This window comes from Eurosta solidaginis, chromosome 4, assembly GCF_040869045.1.
Source record: "Eurosta solidaginis isolate ZX-2024a chromosome 4, ASM4086904v1, whole genome shotgun sequence".
Lineage (NCBI taxonomy): Eukaryota > Metazoa > Arthropoda > Insecta > Diptera > Tephritidae > Eurosta > Eurosta solidaginis.
This window is the reverse complement of record NC_090322.1, coordinates 75,730,098-75,747,457: the sequence shown is the minus strand read 5'-3', so window position 1 is coordinate 75,747,457 and position 17,360 is coordinate 75,730,098. Positions and strand designations below refer to the sequence as shown.

Sequence of the window (17,360 nt, the reverse complement as noted above, 5' to 3'; positions counted from 1 at the left end):
TTCTGATGATATTAGTGAAGCTATTAATAATCTTCAGTTTTCTTCTCAAACAGATTTAGACGGATTTTCTCCCATCTTATTGAAAAATTGTCCGGCCCTGGTTTATCCTCTCCAACTTATTTTCAACAAATCACTCTCCTCTGGGAATTTTATTGATGATTGGAAGGTTACGTCTATTACGCCTATCTTCAAGAGTGGCAACAAAAATGATGTGCGTAACTACAGACCCATATCCAAACTGACCACTGTTTCCAAAATGCTAAGTTGAGCTTTGCGGTTAAGTCCCTTATTTCTCCTTATCAGCATGGTTTCGTTGCGGAGAGGTAGACGATTTCTAACCTTGCTGTTTTCAGTGAGTATTGCATTGAGTCTTTTTCAGCTGGTTCGCAGGTAGATTGTATCTATACTGATTTTTCGAAAGCCTTTGATAGGGTCTCCCATAGAGTACTAATTAATAAACTAAGATGCCTTGGTTTTCATTCTTCCTTTCTGTAATGGTTAAGTTCATATTTATCCAGCAGGCGGAGTGTTGTTACTGTTGATGGGGAGTCTTCTATTCCCTTTATTGCCTCTTCTGGGGTACCACAGGGGAGTATGCTAGGTCCATTATTATTTAATATTTTTATTAATGACATTAGCAATAGCTTTACATTTGCTAAATGTCTCCTTTACGCTGATGACCTAAAATTGTTTTCAATTATTAAGTCGCCTGATGATATATTGAAATTGCAAAATGACATTACCAAGCTACATCTGTGGTGTCTCAGGTCTCATCTGTCCTTAAATGCATCTAAATGCGTTCATGTGACCTATTCTAAGTCATCCAATATATTTAGCTCAAAATATAGTATTTCTAATTGTGAACTTCAATGTCTTAGTGAGATTAAGGACCTTGGGGTTATATTTGATAGCAAGTTTTCCTTCAATAATCATATTAGCCACGTTACCTCTAAATCTTACTCAATGCTGGGTTTTGTTAGGCGCAATTCCGCGAAGTTCTGTGACCCTTATACTTTTAAAGCTCTCTATACTTCTTTTGTAAGGTCTCATTTAGAATATGCTGTCTTTATTTGGAGACCTAGTACTATGACAGCTATAAATAGACTAGAGGGAATACAAAAACGCTTTCTTAAGTATGCTCTTTGGACGTTACATTTTGAGGAGCCCGTACCATCTTATACTGCTCGTCTTACACTGCTAAGTCTCAAATCATTGGAGAGTCGAAGATCTATACTCTCCTTGTCCTTTATTTTCAAAATTGTCAAGGGCCTAATTGACTGTCCATACTTATTAGAAAGGATTCGGTTTAATGTCCCTCAACGGTTTCTTCGTAATATGTCTCCTTTCTATGGGGTTAATACGAGAACGCTATATGCTCGTAATGCTCCCGTAAATCGTGCTTTAAGGGAGTTTAATTCACTAAGTGATGCTATCACTTTGGATTTTTCGATGCCAATTAATGCTTTTCTCGTAATGCTTAACTTAGCCCTATAAGTGGTTCGATTTATACACAAAATTAGTATGTAACCTATAAATTAGTTAAGTACATAATCTGTAAGGATTGTATTCCAAAGACTCATAATTAAATAAAGAAATAAAGAATTTGGTTGAGAAAACTTCCCAAAAATGTAAATGTCATTTTGGCTAGCTGAAGTTGTGATAATATTAATGAGTTAACAAAATTAGCAGATACCATTTTTGAAGTTATGAATAAAAACGAAGTTTTCTCAGTAAATACAAATTCAGATACAAAAGTTCAAAATTCTATTGTTGAAAATCTAGTTAAAATCACCCCTTTGATGTGTGAGAATTTTCAGAAACTTTCTTTGGAGTTAGCTGAAGTTAAAACAGAAATGTATCGGAATCAATCTAGGTCGCGTTCTTATCCTAGGAACAATTTTAGAAATTCTTTTAGACGTCATTGTAACTCGCTTAATAATCCAAATTGGTTGTGTAGATTTCATTACAAATTTGGAAATAATGCTCGAAGTTGTGAACAACCTTGTTCTTATAACAAAAAACAAAGTTTCAACAAACTAAATTCTTCCGTTGCAGCGACGAACAACGAAAATTTAGAATTTTCGACGCGTCGCTTATTTATTTTTGATAGAGAAAACCAACAAAATTTTTTAATTGATAGCGGAGCAGAAATTGCGGTATTACCCGCGTCTAAATTTCCTCATACGAAACGTTCACACATAATTCTCACTGCAGCTAATGGCTCAACAATTGCCACTTACGGGCAATTTAAACGTAAATTTAGGTTTAAGACGTGAATTTCCCTTTACATTTTTGATTGCGGATATAGCCAAGCCAAGCTGATTTTCTTTGTAAATATGGTCTTATAGACATTAAACATAAACGTTTAGTAGATCCATTAACCAATCTCTCAGTTAATACAGTATCCTACTTTTGTGATATTCCATTACCTAAATTATTTGTGGTTGACAATAAATTTACAAAATTATTAAAAGAGTTTCCGTCACTTATTTCAGAGCCAGATTATACTAAACCTGTTAAACATACAACAGTACATCGACTTGTAACAGAAGGTAGTCTTCCATTTTCTAAGCCCAGGCGCTTAGATCCGGTAAAATACAAAGTCGCGGAAACGGAGTTTAATTTCTTAGTTAAAACATGCATTTGTCGGCCTTCAAATTCTTCAGTAGCATCACCACTTCACCTTGTACCTAAAAAAGAGTTGAACGATTGGCGTCCATGTGGTGATTTTAGAAGATTAAATATTGTAACTGTTCCCGATCGTTATCCCTTACCTCCCATTCAGGATTTTAATATGAACCTTCATAATAAAAGTATATTTTCAAAATTAGATTTAGTTACATTACAACTCCTTTCGGTATGTTTGAATTCATGAGAATGCCTTTCGGACTTAGAAATTCTACACAAACCTTTCAAAGATTCATAAATGAGGTAGTAGGTGACTTAGATTTTGTATATGCTTACATTGACGACTTACTTATTGCAAGTAAAGACGAAGAACAACATTTAAAAGATTTACGTATCCTTTTTCAACACCTTACAGAGTACGGTTTAAACATTAAACCAAGTAAATGTACTTTTGGTGTAACAAATATATATTTTTTAGGACATAACATTTCTGGAACATGTATTCGACCTTCTGATGAAAAGGTATCAACTATTCGCAATTTCGAACGTCCAAAATCAGTTAAGCAGGCACAGAAACGTATTGCTATGGTAAATTATTATCATAGATACATTCCAAAACTAACAGAATTTACAAACAAAATTTATGATCTAATTTACAAAGTAAGTAAGAAACGTGACAAAACTTTGGTATGGGACGAGAATACGAATGAAGCTTTTGAATGCATTAAAGATAAATTTGCATCTACGATATTGTTAAATCATTTTAACAAACATGCTAAATTATCTTTAACAGTAGATGCATCTAACGCAGCGATTGGGGGCGTTATACAACAAAATTACAATAATAAAAATGAGCCCATTGCATTCTTTTCTAAAAAACTTTCTCCAACTGAAATTAAATATAGTGCTTTTGATAGGGAGTTATTGGCGATTTACTTAAATATAAAACATTTTAGGTATCTTTTGGAAGGACGACAATTTACAGTTTATACGGACAATAAACCTTTGACTACTGCTTTAAATTCAAAAACAGAACGAAGTCCTAGACAAACGAGACACTTGGAATGTATAGCACAATTTACTGATAACATGCAATACATTAAAGGAGAATCCAATGTTGTAGCAGATACGCTATCTAGAGCTTTTGAGGTTAATGCAATATATAATACAGAACTGAATTTTAAAATTTTACAAACTGAACAACAAAAAGATGATGACTTAAATCAACTTGTATCTGATTCTGAATATCTAAATTTAAAACTAATTAGTATTCCCATTTTAAATTTTAATATTTGGTGTGAAATTTCAGGAGAAACTCCTAGGCCATTTGTACCGAGTAATTTGCGAAAGACAGTATTTGATATTTTACATGGAATAGCACATCCGGGTACAAGAGCTACACGACGGCTCATAGTTAAAAAATATTATTGGCCTAATATGAATAAGGATATTAATATTTGGTCAAAAGAGTGTCTTAATTGTCAAAAATCTAAAGTTTATCGTCATATAAAATCCCCTGTTGTCAAAATTCAAATTCCCAAGAATATATTTGAACACATCAATTTAGATATAGTTGGACCATTAGCTATTTCAAAAGGACATCGCTATATTTTAACGATTATTGAAAGATTTACCCGTTGGCCTGAGGCATATGCATTAAAAGATATTTCAGCAACTACAATTGCAAATAAGTTTTTTAGAGAATATATTTCTCGGTTTGGAGTTCCGTTAAAGATAGCAACATCGAAATTGTTTTCAGAGTTAACTAACTTACTTGGTAGTCACCAAATTACAACATCCGCATATCACCCTCAAGGAAATGGTATGGTTGAAAGGTTTCATAGACAATTAAAGACTACTATAATAGCTAGAGAGGACACAAATAATTGGTATGACGAGTTACCCGTCATATTACTTGGTTTGCGATCTATTTACAAAGAAGATATTTCGGCTACACCAGCGGAAATGGTTTTCGGTAAGAATTTACGTTTGCCAGGGGAACTTATTGTGCCATCAGCTAAAAATTTCTCATCAACTGAAATTTTAAGTAATTTACGTGAATATTTTCGAAATGTTAGATCAAATTTAAGTCATCATAAAGATTCTGATACTGGAATTTACGTTCCAAAAGATCTTCAAAACTGTAAATTTGCATTTGTTAGAGTCATTAATAAACATTCATTACAACAACCATACAAAATTGTGGAAAAAGCCCAAAAATGTTTTAAACTTGAAATAGATAATAATATTAAAAATACTCCTATTGATAGATTAAAATCTGCAATAATTGAAACGACAGACACAAACAACACCAAGAATTTACATAAAAAGAGAGTTACGTTCAATTTGTTTAATGTTAAATTTTCCTGTAGGGGGAGTAATGTAGGGTTCTTATTATTTTTATTTAACTTTGTATTTTAGTTACTTTGAACTTTGTAATTTTAAAATGTATTATCAATATTTTAATTTTCAATATTGATTTTTAAATTTTCAAAAATTTTCATTGTTCTGAAAAATGAAAAATAAAATAGACGCATACATTAACGCGTATTAATAAATATAGTTTAAAGTTTTAATAAATTAAAACGTGTTTTAAATCTCCACATCCAGTACTCGAAGAATATTACCCAAAAGTTGCGGAAGAGGAACGCAGGGAAACGCGAGTCACTCTAGCTCAACTACGTTCTACATACTGTAACAGGCTAAACTCTTAACTATCCAGAATCAACCCCGACATACAAAATGTATGCCCCGCTTGCAATATGTCCCCACATGACACCAACCATCTCTTTAATTTTAATGTGGAAACAACGCCTCTAACACCCCTTTCAATATGGTCCACCCCTGTTGAAACAGCAAGTTTCCTTGGACTCCCGTTAGAGGACCTTGATGACAATTTGTGATCGGTCGCACCTATTAGGTGGGGCGAAGCACTGCTACAACAACAACAACATGAGGTCCGACATATAGATGCCTTATTAGCTGATTTGAAGTCGATCAGGAATCAATGGGAAACAATTTTAAACGAATGCAAAACAGTTGCAATTCAACTGAACATCTCGCCAAAGTTTCCGTACATTCGAAAGAGAAAAGCCAAAAGATGTTCTGAAGATAAATTAAATGAAATGATTACGGATGATTCAGAGTTTGATTTTAAAAACAATACATTCCTGTTGATCGTTGATTCGGTAATCACTGGTGTTTAAGCGACTTAAACTATGAACATTTTTCGTTCGTTTGTTTCAGTAGCCATTGAGTGTGCTTGTAATTCTCAACTGGTTAGTGAAATATTCTAAAGACATAGTTTGAGTTTTTTAATTAAAAGGGAGGTTCTTCGGATGGTGTGATAATGCATCAGAGCCCAGTGCTCGCCTCCATATCACACTTTGAAGGGGTTCTTCAAATAGAAGATGAGGTGGCTCATTAGAGCGAAACCTCAGAGTGCCCAACTCTCGCCCCAAATTAAATAAATAGAGGTTTTTCTTGTAGAAAATGGGGTGCCAATACCTCAGAGCCGTCCCGTGCTCGCCTCCATATCACATTTTAAAGGGTTCTTCAAATAGAGGATGAGGTGGCTCAGTAGAGCGAAGCCTCAGAGCCCCCCAGTGCTCGCCCCCACATTAAATAAATAAAAGGTGTACTGATGCTATGCATCCTCCCATGACTTAAATACACCAATAACACTAAAACTACCCAACTCAATAAATGGAATACATTAAATCAAAAACCCAATAAACTCAATACAGTCCATTAATAATAATAATTTATAAATTTAAAAAAAGGAATGCTTGGTGGGAGTTGAACCCGCAACCCCGGGCGTTTGGTCGGGTACGTCAGCCACTGTGCCACGACTCATACGCTTACAAGCACATAAAATTACTCATTTATAACTCTTATTAAACTGCTCGCCCTCAATTGCCCAAAGCTTAGACATGGTCCTTCGAGCCGGATGACTGGCTCGTATGGAAGTTTCATTAGACGACTAAGCCGTCTAAGGGGGGAGTATGTTTAAGCGACTTAAACTATGAACATTTTTCGTTCGTTTGTTTCAGTAGCCATTGAGTGTGCTTGTAATTCTCAACTGGTTAGTGAAATATTCTAAAGACATAGTTTGAGTTTTTTAATTAAAAGGGAGGTTCTTCGGATGGTGTGATAATGCATCAGAGCCCAGTGCTCGCCTCCATATCACACTTTGAAGGGGTTCTTCAAATAGAAGATGAGGTGGCTCATTAGAGCGAAACCTCAGAGTGCCCAACTCTCGCCCCAAATTAAATAAATAGAGGTTTTTCTTGTAGAAAATGGGGTGCCAATACCTCAGAGCCGTCCCGTGCTCGCCTCCATATCACATTTTAAAGGGTTCTTCAAATAGAGGATGAGGTGGCTCAGTAGAGCGAAGCCTCAGAGCCCCCCAGTGCTCGCCCCCACATTAAATAAATAAAAGGTGTACTGATGCTATGCATCCTCCCATGACTTAAATACACCAATAACACTAAAACTACCCAACTCAATAAATGGAATACATTAAATCAAAAACCCCATAAACTCAATACAGTCCATTAATAATAATAATTTATAAATTAAAAAAAAGGAATGCTTGGTGGGAGTTGAACCCGCAACCCCGGGCGTTTGGTCGGGTACGTCAGCCACTGTGCCACGACTCATACGCTTACAAGCACATAAAATTACTCATTTATAACTCTTATTAAACTGCTCGCCCTCAATTGCCCAAAGCTTAGACAACTGGCATTTCTAAACGATTTGCAGCTATGAGAGATTTGAGCGAGACGTTTTCCTTCTTGTGGCAATTTGAAGACATGGATGAAACTACTGTTCGGGCGAGCGCGGCACAATTTGTCGAAAAATACAAGTCGGACATTTCTCAAATAATAGAATGCGAATTGGAACACATTTACGAAGCAAATTTTGATAAAGGTCTGTCAACATTGGAATTGCTAAATGCCATCTACATATGTTAAAAATCTGTATACGATTTTCCCCAGGGTCATTCCATTTCAAGACACCCGGTCCGCGCAGGACATGATTTTTGATTTCGATGAAATTTAAATATGTTGTTCTTTGGTCAAAATAATGAAAGACGTGTTTTTTTTTTTGCCTCAAAAAAATTTTTTTTTTCGATTTATCGGCAATTAAATTCCATAAAATGCAACCGGTATTTTATTCACCTATTTTTTCAACTGTCAATAACTTTGTCAAAAATTAACCGATTCTCATGATTTTTTCTTTGAAATGTTCGCTATTACATTTAATTTTATATATTCAACAGGAACTGTTTGGTTAGCATCTCATTTCTCTCCCTTACGGGGAGTTTTCTCGCCTCATGAGGAGATCAGGGAGGTAGCCGCTTATTCTGTTGCAAAGCTCATCGATCTGTGGGCCTGGGACTGTGGCCATTATTGTGCAGTCATCGGCGTAGGAAACGATAGTAACTCCTTCTGGTAGCGAAGGTAGTTTTGATATGTAGAAGTTAAACAAAAGTCGGGATAGGACACCACCCTGTGCCACCCCTTGTTTGATTCTTCTTGGTTTAGATGATTCGTTTCTAAATTGCACCGATGCCTGCCGACCACACAAATAATTTGCGGTCCACCTTTTAAGACATGTGGGAAGTGTAGACCCTTCCAGGTCTTGCAGTAACGTGCCATGGTTGACCGTATCAAAAGCTTTTGATAGGTCTAGCGCAACGAGTACTGTTCTATGATGGGGGATTTGATTTAAACCGCAATTTATCTGGGTGCTAATGGCATTTAGCGCGGTGGTGGTGCTATGGAGTTTTCTAAAGCCATGCTGATGACAGGCTAGCTGCAAATTTGCTTTGAAGTAGGGGAGCCAAATGGCTTCAAGCGTCTTGGCTGCTGGCGATAGGAGAGATATCGGGCGATATGACTCTCGTATGTTAGCTGCTTTCCCAGGCTTTAGTAGCGGGACCACCTTGGCCATTTTTTCGGGAATGACAAAGGTGGAAAGAGACAGGTTGAAGACATGTGCTAAAGATTTGAAACCCTCTTTCCCTAGGCGTTTAAGCATCGGCTTGGATATGCCGTGTCGGGCCACTGCTTTGGATGGTTTAGCATTACCGATGGCGTCCTCGACCCCTTTGGCGGTGATGGTAATTGGAAACGCACTGAATTTATGTTTATGTGCGTGTCTGTTGGCCCTCCGTCTATCTTTGTCGACCGTAGAATGCATTATATATTGTCGGCAAAAAGCGCTCGCGCATTTTTCGCATCCGACAGCACTTTATCGCCAAAGGCGATGGAAATTTTGTCGTTGTGCTTAGACTGATTCGATAGGGACTTTACGGTGGACCAAAGCTTACCTACACCGGCAGATGGGTTACGAGCGCTTAGGTGCTCCTCCCATTTCGCCCGCTTGTGTTCATCTACAAGCATTCTTATGCGTTGGTTTATATCCCTTTTTTGGGGATCGAGCTGTCTAATAAGGTCACGTTCTCTCGCTAAGTTTGCAGCCTCCGCCGGGAAATGAGACCGAATTTCGGGAATTCTACCGGGAGGGAATGAAGCGAGCCGAGGCGCACTCAATGACCTTGCGGAAAGCACGCTCCCCTTGGCGAGCATCAGCCGGGATAGGGAGGGCCGCAAAGCGGTTGTCTGTAAAGGATTTGTATTCGTCCCACTTTCCTTTTTTGAAGTTTATGAGAGTGCGTTTTTCTGTGACGATGAAGTCGGCGGTACGCTCGAGCGAAATAAGTATAGGCAGGTGGTCAGATGCCAATGTTACCATCGACTGCCAGTTGACGCAATTTACGAGTCCTGCGCTCTCGATTGATATATCCGGCGAACTGTGACAGCTTCCTGCCATACGTGTGGGGGCGTCTCCGTCTATTGTGCAGAACGTCGTTTCTTCTATTTGATTCGCCAACATCTCACCCCTACTGTCTGTCTGCAAGTTTGAATGCCATAGATCGTGATAGGCATTGAAATCCCCCAAGATAATGTGAATATTGCCAGTGAGTAAGGCGCTGATATTAGGGCGGTATCCACTGGGGCAACAGGTGTCGTTGTGCTTAGACGGATTCGATAGGGACCTTACGGCGGACCAAAGTTTACCTACACCGGCAGATAGGTTACAACCGCTTAGGTGCTCCCCCCATTTCGCCCGCTTGTGTTCATCCACAAGCATTCTTATGCGTTGTTTTATATCCCTTATTTGGGGATCGAGTTGTCTAATAAGGTCACGTTCTCTCGCTAAGTTTGCGGCCTCCGCCGGGAAATAAGGCCGAATTTCGGGAATTCTACCGGCGGGAATGAAGCGAGCCGAGGCGGACTCAATGATCTTGCGGAAAGCACGCTCCACCTGGCGAGCATCAGTCGGGATAGGGAGGGCCCCAAAGCGGTTTTCTGTAAAGGATTTGTATTCGTCCCAGCTTCCTGCCATACGTGTGACGGCGTCTCCGTTTATTGTGCAGAACGTCGTTTCTTCTATTTGATCCGCCAACATCTCACCCCTACTGTCTGCGTGCAAGTTTGAATGCCATAGATCGTGATAGGCGTTGAAATCGCCCAAGATATTGTGATTATTGCCAGTGAGTAAGGCGCTGATATTAGGGCGGTATCCACTGGGGCAACAGGTGACAGGAGGGATGTAGATGTTGATGATTTCTAGGTTTGCATCGCCTGACCGGACAGATAAGCCTTGACGTTCTAAAACACTGTCCCTGCGGCCGATGTCGGGATCAAATATATGATATTGCACAGAGTAGTGTATGATAAACGCGAGGCCGCCTCCATTTCCGCTCTCGCGATCTTTTCTGTGGACATTATACCCAGAACAGGTTTGCAGAGCAGATCTTGCTGTGAGTTTAGTCTCATGAATCGCAGCACTGCGGATGTTGTGCCGCTTCATGAAACCAACTATCTCCGTGATCTTCCCAGTTAATCCATTACAGTTTAACTGCAGAATTCTGAAGTGCAACGGGGGAGACGTCGCACAGTGGCGCCTTTTGAGTATTTTCTTTGCAAAAATCATAACTTTTGAACCAATGAAGATATTTTAAAAATTTAAAATGCAAATGAAAGCTAATTATTCGAAGTTTTACTGTGCGAAAGCTCAGAATGTCACAGATACAGGGTGCTTCAAAAAAATTCGTCAAAGTCGAAAATTTTATAAAATGAGATTTGTCTTATAATGACGTATTTAAGCATTAAATAAGATAAACTAATGATTTTGATAAGATAGCGTGGCGCTGTCCACTTATGATAAAAAGTTGTATCTAAGTAGTCACGTAATCAATAACGTTTTTGGTGCCACAATAACAAGGTGCTTCAAAATTCATCGTAAAATTTTACATGTTTTTTTTTTTAATTTACAAGCCAAATATGTATTTTATTAATAACTAAAAGTTATTGAAAGTGGTTCAATGAAATTTTATTTGAGCTTAAGTTTAAACAGCCAACGAATTTTGGAAAAAGGGAGTGGCACTGCCCATTTATGCTAAAAAGTTTGATCTTAGTAACCGCTTTACCAATTTCTACCAAACTCGATAGAGGTATTGATTTCTATAAAAATTTAATACTCGTTTGAAGGCGAAATGCCTAAGCTTTAAAATGAATTTAATAAACTTTAGAGAAATGCAATAACGAAAAGTATATATTTATAAATTACAAAATTAATTCTTTTTTTGAAATAAAAAATTAACTTGTACATAGATATCTTATTTTTCAGTAAAGTAACAAAATTGATTAGTAAATCTCTTTTTCATTGTTGTGATAAGAAGTGAGAAACTTATTTTATCTTAACATAGTCATCGTCACTGGAACCATTTTTGAGCTATACGCATCTGTAAGATCTTTTTGTGTTCTTACATACCTCATAGATGATATGACTGGATCAGAAGAGATAGCTAACATGTTGAAAAGGTCTTCGTTTTGTCTAACTCGTGATACTTTGCAGGTGTTCATACATCTATATCTTTTGTAGTCCTTGTTCTTAGATTCTTGAGCTTCTTCAGACAATTCTCCTAATGGTAAGCACTGGTACTCTATTAAATCTTTTCCATGTGCTAAAATTTTATGTACCGTTGGTGTATGTTTTTTCTCAGGTTCTTTTGATGCAGCAACTCTGTAGTTTTAGATGCATATTCTCCAAATTTGGGTCCATTAACTGGTTCATGGCAGTTTAAAATATTTAAAATTACTCCCAATCTTTTCACAATATCTCTATCAACTCCTGTTATGCGAGCAGTCACTTCATCGTTTTCAAAAAATCTTCTTGAGGAGTTACCATCATTTGTATTTCCGTATCCATACTTTGGACAGTCAACTCTAAGGCCAATCTCTTTATAGAATGCATCCTGAATTATTTTTTTTTCTCCTGTTTTGTTTCTCCTTACATGTTGTATTGTCGTCGAAAACTTCCCCTTGTTGTGGTAGTGTATAAGCCAGCTTCAAAACAAATTCCATACATCTTATCCTAGCATGCAAAGGAGATATTCCATACTCATAATTTAGTTCGTCAGTTATTGAATCATCAAGATTTTCAAGACTCCTTCTCGTATTTAAATAATATCGGACGGCACAATATAGTTGATGACGGACGTGGATTTTTCCAATATTCTGAAGCTTCATCTTTTAGTCGTAATGGAACAATAGAAGCCATAAACATATTACTATCTGTAATTGTTTCATCGTCTACATTTATTCTTTGTTTATATGCGCTTTGTCCTGATGATCCATCACAGCCCCACTTAGTTATCAATGCTAGCTCCTTTGGCAGTGATTTCAACTTTTCTTCAGTAAAACTTTGAAGGAGTCGTGTGGACGTATGATCCATTAGGTTTTGTAGCTCAATTTCAGCTGATAATTCGGTTATTTTGCGACTTAGAGGAACTGCTTCTTTCTTGGCTTGAGTAATTTTTTTGTATCCAGGTAAAATATCGGCATTACGTTGCAATAATGACTTACGCAATATAATATATTTTTTCTTCGTTAAACCGATATCTATAAACAGCGTCAAAGCTTCCTCGGGAGTGTATTTCCTAGGTAGCGTATTTGGTGGTGTGGGAAAGCTGTTTTTGATCCTCGTCAGTCGCACTGGACTTGCTACCGCAACTGCTTCTGTTATATGAGACTTCACGTTTTCTTCGTCTTTTTTATATTTAATAGCCAGTGCTTCTGTGGTATCAGACAGCTTCCTTTTCCTTGTGTAGGTAGAACACGCTTCTATGGGTTTTGTTGGTCTCCCTCTAGTTGGATTGGTTGACGTGCTAGGCGTTTCTTCGTCCAAAAAAGTTTTGTCAGCTAGCCACTTTTCATGCTTACTTAGAAATTTTGAATTGTAACGATAGACGTCCTTCCATTTTCTTTCTATCATAATGTATTGTAAACCAATTTTTTCTTCCAGGCCTTCCTTTTCTTTAATGCTTGTTTCACTCGCTAATTTTCTCATAATAGCCTCAACGAAGTCCCGTCTTGACTTTGTAGATTTAAACACCGCAAATAATTTCGAGTTTTCTAGATACATATTAGAATTGGTTTCGAGTGTGTCTGATTAAATATTAATCTGTGAACTATATTTAAAAATACTATTCACTTTATTTAAGTAAACAGAATACTTAGTTCCTTAATCTCCAAAAGACGCATGATAATGTGTATTGTATGATGGATAGCTTTATATACCTACTCAAATTATTAAAATAAATTTCAGGTATACAATTCGTACTTAAAAAAATGTATGTTGTTAACAAGTTCCAATAACAAAAACGAGCTTACGGCCGTACTGAATTATATATACCTGCTCAGGCGCGTATTTATGCCCAAGGTTGTTTAAGTTTATTTGATGTAAAAAGTGAAGTTGCAGCTGGACGCAGGTAGACTTTATGAATTTAGGTAACTGAATATTTCACAAATAACTACTGTTATTTGACAGAGCACATATTTTAAAATTTTTTTTCCATCAAAGTTTTAAAAAGGGCCTAAAAATAGGCATTTCGAAAAACAGATATCCGCCAACTTTCAACAAAAAAATTTTTTTTTGTTTCAATTCTAAATTAAATTATCTTTAATTGCTATACAAGAAAACGACAACCGGCCGCCTTATTTACTCACAAAACCATTTTAAATACAACGAAAAAGAAGAAAAATTTCAAATTTTTCTCAATGTTGAAAATTGGCCAATTTTGAGCGGCTCTACCTGGTAAACTATAATTTTCTGTGAAAAAAACAGTTGTTTATTCTTGATCCCTGGAAAATTCTCTATTAGAAACATATATAAGATTTAGCGAACGTTTTCATGATTTTTTTGATTTTTGCCATGCTTTAACGGCAGAGGCGCCACTGTGCGTCTTCACTCTGGGATTAAGTGACGGGTGACTACGCCTGGGTTGTGAAAGGGTAGGAGGCAACTGCCTTTGTGGCTCTGGGACGACGTCCTTGGGTAAGCATTGGGGTACCCGGTGTATTTGGGTATGCGGCCTGGCAACATGGCGCTATGAAGCCCGTCGGGGGGTTGCCGTCTCGGAGACCAGACCATCTACGAAAGTGGCACCGTCCAAGGCAAGAGCTGCATTGGGCGGATGTCGCAAACATATATATTCTGTGCTGACAAACTGTGCAAAAGGAGGTAGGGACTAAGAGTCTGTTTCCCTGACCTACACGATTGCTGCCGGAAAAGAGGGGGAAAGAAGGCGGGGGCTGCTGCTCCGAGTATACTACGGAGATTGTAGGTGTGAGTGGGATGCGCCGTTGGTGGCGCCGTAGACCACGAGCAACAGCGGGTACTTGTTGTGGCTTGCTGAGCAGCGGGGCTGCTGGAAGGTAGTGGGGGCGCACTAAGGCGTAGACTACGGAACGATCTTGGGCGTGAACAGCAAGGAGCCACAAACGATTTATAGAAGTTACGTGGACGTCTAGTTTTTGGATCTAGCCCAGAACAAACTGTCCGATGCAACCATCCCTTACACGAGACACACTGACAAGAGTATGACCGTCCTAAAAAGATTATTTTCCTGCAGACGCAGCAAAACCATTTCTCAGGACTGGGGTCAGGACGTGGACCCGGATTGGATTCGATACCTTCCCGGAGCAAGAGAATATGGAGCAGTCCCGCTGCAAGGAGCTGCTGGGAGGATGACAATTTGTGGGAGTGACGCAACAAATTAAATGGGGTTACACTGAAATGACGGTCCTTGGTCGGGAAAATCCCGAGTCGCTCCGGTACATGGAACCGACTGCCTTGGTTCATATCACTGAATCACAAATTCCAATTTTTTTTCTGCGCCAGAGATGCCATTATGAAATTCCTATGTAAAATCACCCTCTGATTCCGAAAATCAAGGTTATATTTAATTCTACGGTAACGTTTTTGAGATATTTACGAATTACAGTTTTTCAAAAAATATGGGTCCACTTAATCATATATATCTCAACGAATTGAGCAATTCCAAAACGATTTGAAGCTTTTAAAATGTAATAAAATTTGCTATAAGCTGTGCATACAACACTTTTTGCTAGGCCCTGCAGATTCAAAGATAACGAACAATCATTACGGATTTTTTCAATTTTTTTTGTATTAATATAAAAAAATTTGTACTTTGCGAGGAACGATCTCGAAAACTTTTTATTGGTTTGCAGATTTTTTTCTCTCTAAGCTCTGTTTTATTACAAAAAAAAAAAAAAAATTTACTTTCATTCAACAAAATCTATGGACTAATACAAAAGTTATAAGCACTCAAGTAAATATATCCATTTAATACTTAAGTACCCTACTGGTACATATGTGTTAGTATTCGTATATCAGTTAGTTAGCAGGTAGATTTTCGAAGGGTTATTAGATACAAAAAACTGTTAGTGCCGTTTTCTCAAACCCAGGTACGTTTCAAGCAAGAGCATATTTTTAAGGCAGGTAGTGTTTTCTTTGTAGAACTAGGGAACCTTCTTTTCTAGGTATCTTTAATTTTTACTTGATTTAAGTATAAATAATAGTACATGCGCCGTGTTCCTTCATAATATCTGCAAGGCTCGCCGGATACTATTCAGTTTATAATTGCAGTTTATAACCCGTCATTTACTTTGGTTAGGCAGGATGCCTAACTTCTTCGCATCTGATCTCGACCCCCCTAATGCAATTCGATACTCGATTTTAATTTATAACCACCCACACCATCACCGCCTTATGTATGTGCATGCATGTACATGCACGTGTATGGGTGCCCTTTCTCACCACTCATGCATATGTATGTCAGGGTTGATGTGTGGGTGCTTTTCCCTCCAAAGCGGAGGATTTTGCGGGTCAACGGTTGTTGCTTTCGATACAACCGGCGTCTTGGATTTTAGCAGTCGACCAGCCCACACCTGCCGCCAGCGATCTCTGCCGTTTTTCTGCAGTACACTCAGGTAATATTGTAACCAAATTATTTTATATATTTACCCAATAAAGTTCACCCATTATAACGAGAAATCTCGTCTTCTCTTATTCTTATTTCCAGTCCGCTTATGGAGATCGACCCCGGTGCGCCCACCTACCTCTCGCAAGGATCACACGCACGCCGGCCGAACATTTGGTCCTTCTCCCCGAAAAAGGAACTCAAAGCACCGAAAAACTACAGTCCAAAAAATCAAAAGTTTACAACAAAAATCATAGCTTACCGCACCACAAATTGCAGAAATTGGTATAACAAGTTATCCGGAGAATTTTGCCACAATCAGCAGCTATACCACAAAAAGCGTGAGAACGTTTATTATTTCATATAAGCGTCAAAAAGCTACAGCCAGCTGAAGCCAATGCAACACCACAAGTCATCTTGCCACATCATCGCGAGAGCAGCAAATCGCCAAATAAAAGTAAGTGCAATATTTCTTGCCACATTTTTTTGGTTATAATAAACTATAAAAACCGTGTAAAATCTATATTCTGAGTGACAGACACACGCGTAGTAATCGTATTCAACCCCGAAAAGTGTGAAAAATTTTTTTTAGTGCCGGAAAAAAAATTAAGTGCAAACGCTCATTAACGTTGTCTTAGATTCCTTGTGACTATCTGGTCTGTCCCCCCACCAGCGGTAAGGCTCTCCGTACGCAGCACAAGGAAGAGGTGCATATAGCCTCATTTTCACAAAAAATTTTCACGCCATTCGATTGCGGCAAATTTCTTTTTGCGTCATTATTATTTTTTCTAATAAATCTTTGTTACACAGTTTTTTTTTCTTTGTTACACAAGATTTATCACACGTTTTCACACTTTTCGTCGAGTTTCATATCAGCACACAGTTATTTGTAATAAATTTGAACGTTGAAGTGACGTGTGGCCCCTTTATTTCCACAGAACACATTGTTGTCTCCCTTTCTCCCTGCTTTTTCGGCACAAAATAAGCTCCAGAGTCAGTGGAAAAAAAATAAAGAAATTGAAAGCGTCAAATAAAGGGTTTTTTGTATTTTAATCGGTTGGTTGGGTGATTCGCTCAGTTTATTCAAATTTATATTCCTCATTTAATTCGCTCACAACTTTCGTCCACAAATATGGAAGCTTATATTAGGTTGGCCGATCGAATAATCGAGTTCGAGGCCGACTTTAATGATATAAATGCGGGTACACACTCTAGCAATACGACAAAAAGTGTTGCAAGCTAAGTGGGCAAAAGCAGAGACCGCCCTCGATGAGTTACTTGACTCTGACACGCTTGACGCAAAAAAGATTTCAGCGGTCAAGATCAAGCATAAAGCGGCATACGCCGTATTCCTGCGATGCATGTCCAACAT

General features: G+C 38.0%; 1 protein-coding gene across 27 annotated transcripts in view; it reads left to right on the top strand.

Moving 5' to 3' along the window:
- Positions 1 to 17,360, top strand: part of Tre1 (Trapped in endoderm 1) — a 713,802-nt gene that overhangs the window by 375,199 nt on the left and 321,243 nt on the right. The window contains exon 1 of one of the 27 annotated variants that reach the window (XM_067782135.1): positions 16,092 to 16,445. The exons of the other annotated variants lie outside the window; for them this stretch is intronic. The gene's annotated coding sequence lies outside the window, so the exon portion shown is untranslated. Of the gene's footprint in view, positions 1 to 16,091; positions 16,446 to 17,360 lie in introns of those variants that run through there. 27 annotated transcript variants of the gene reach the window in all.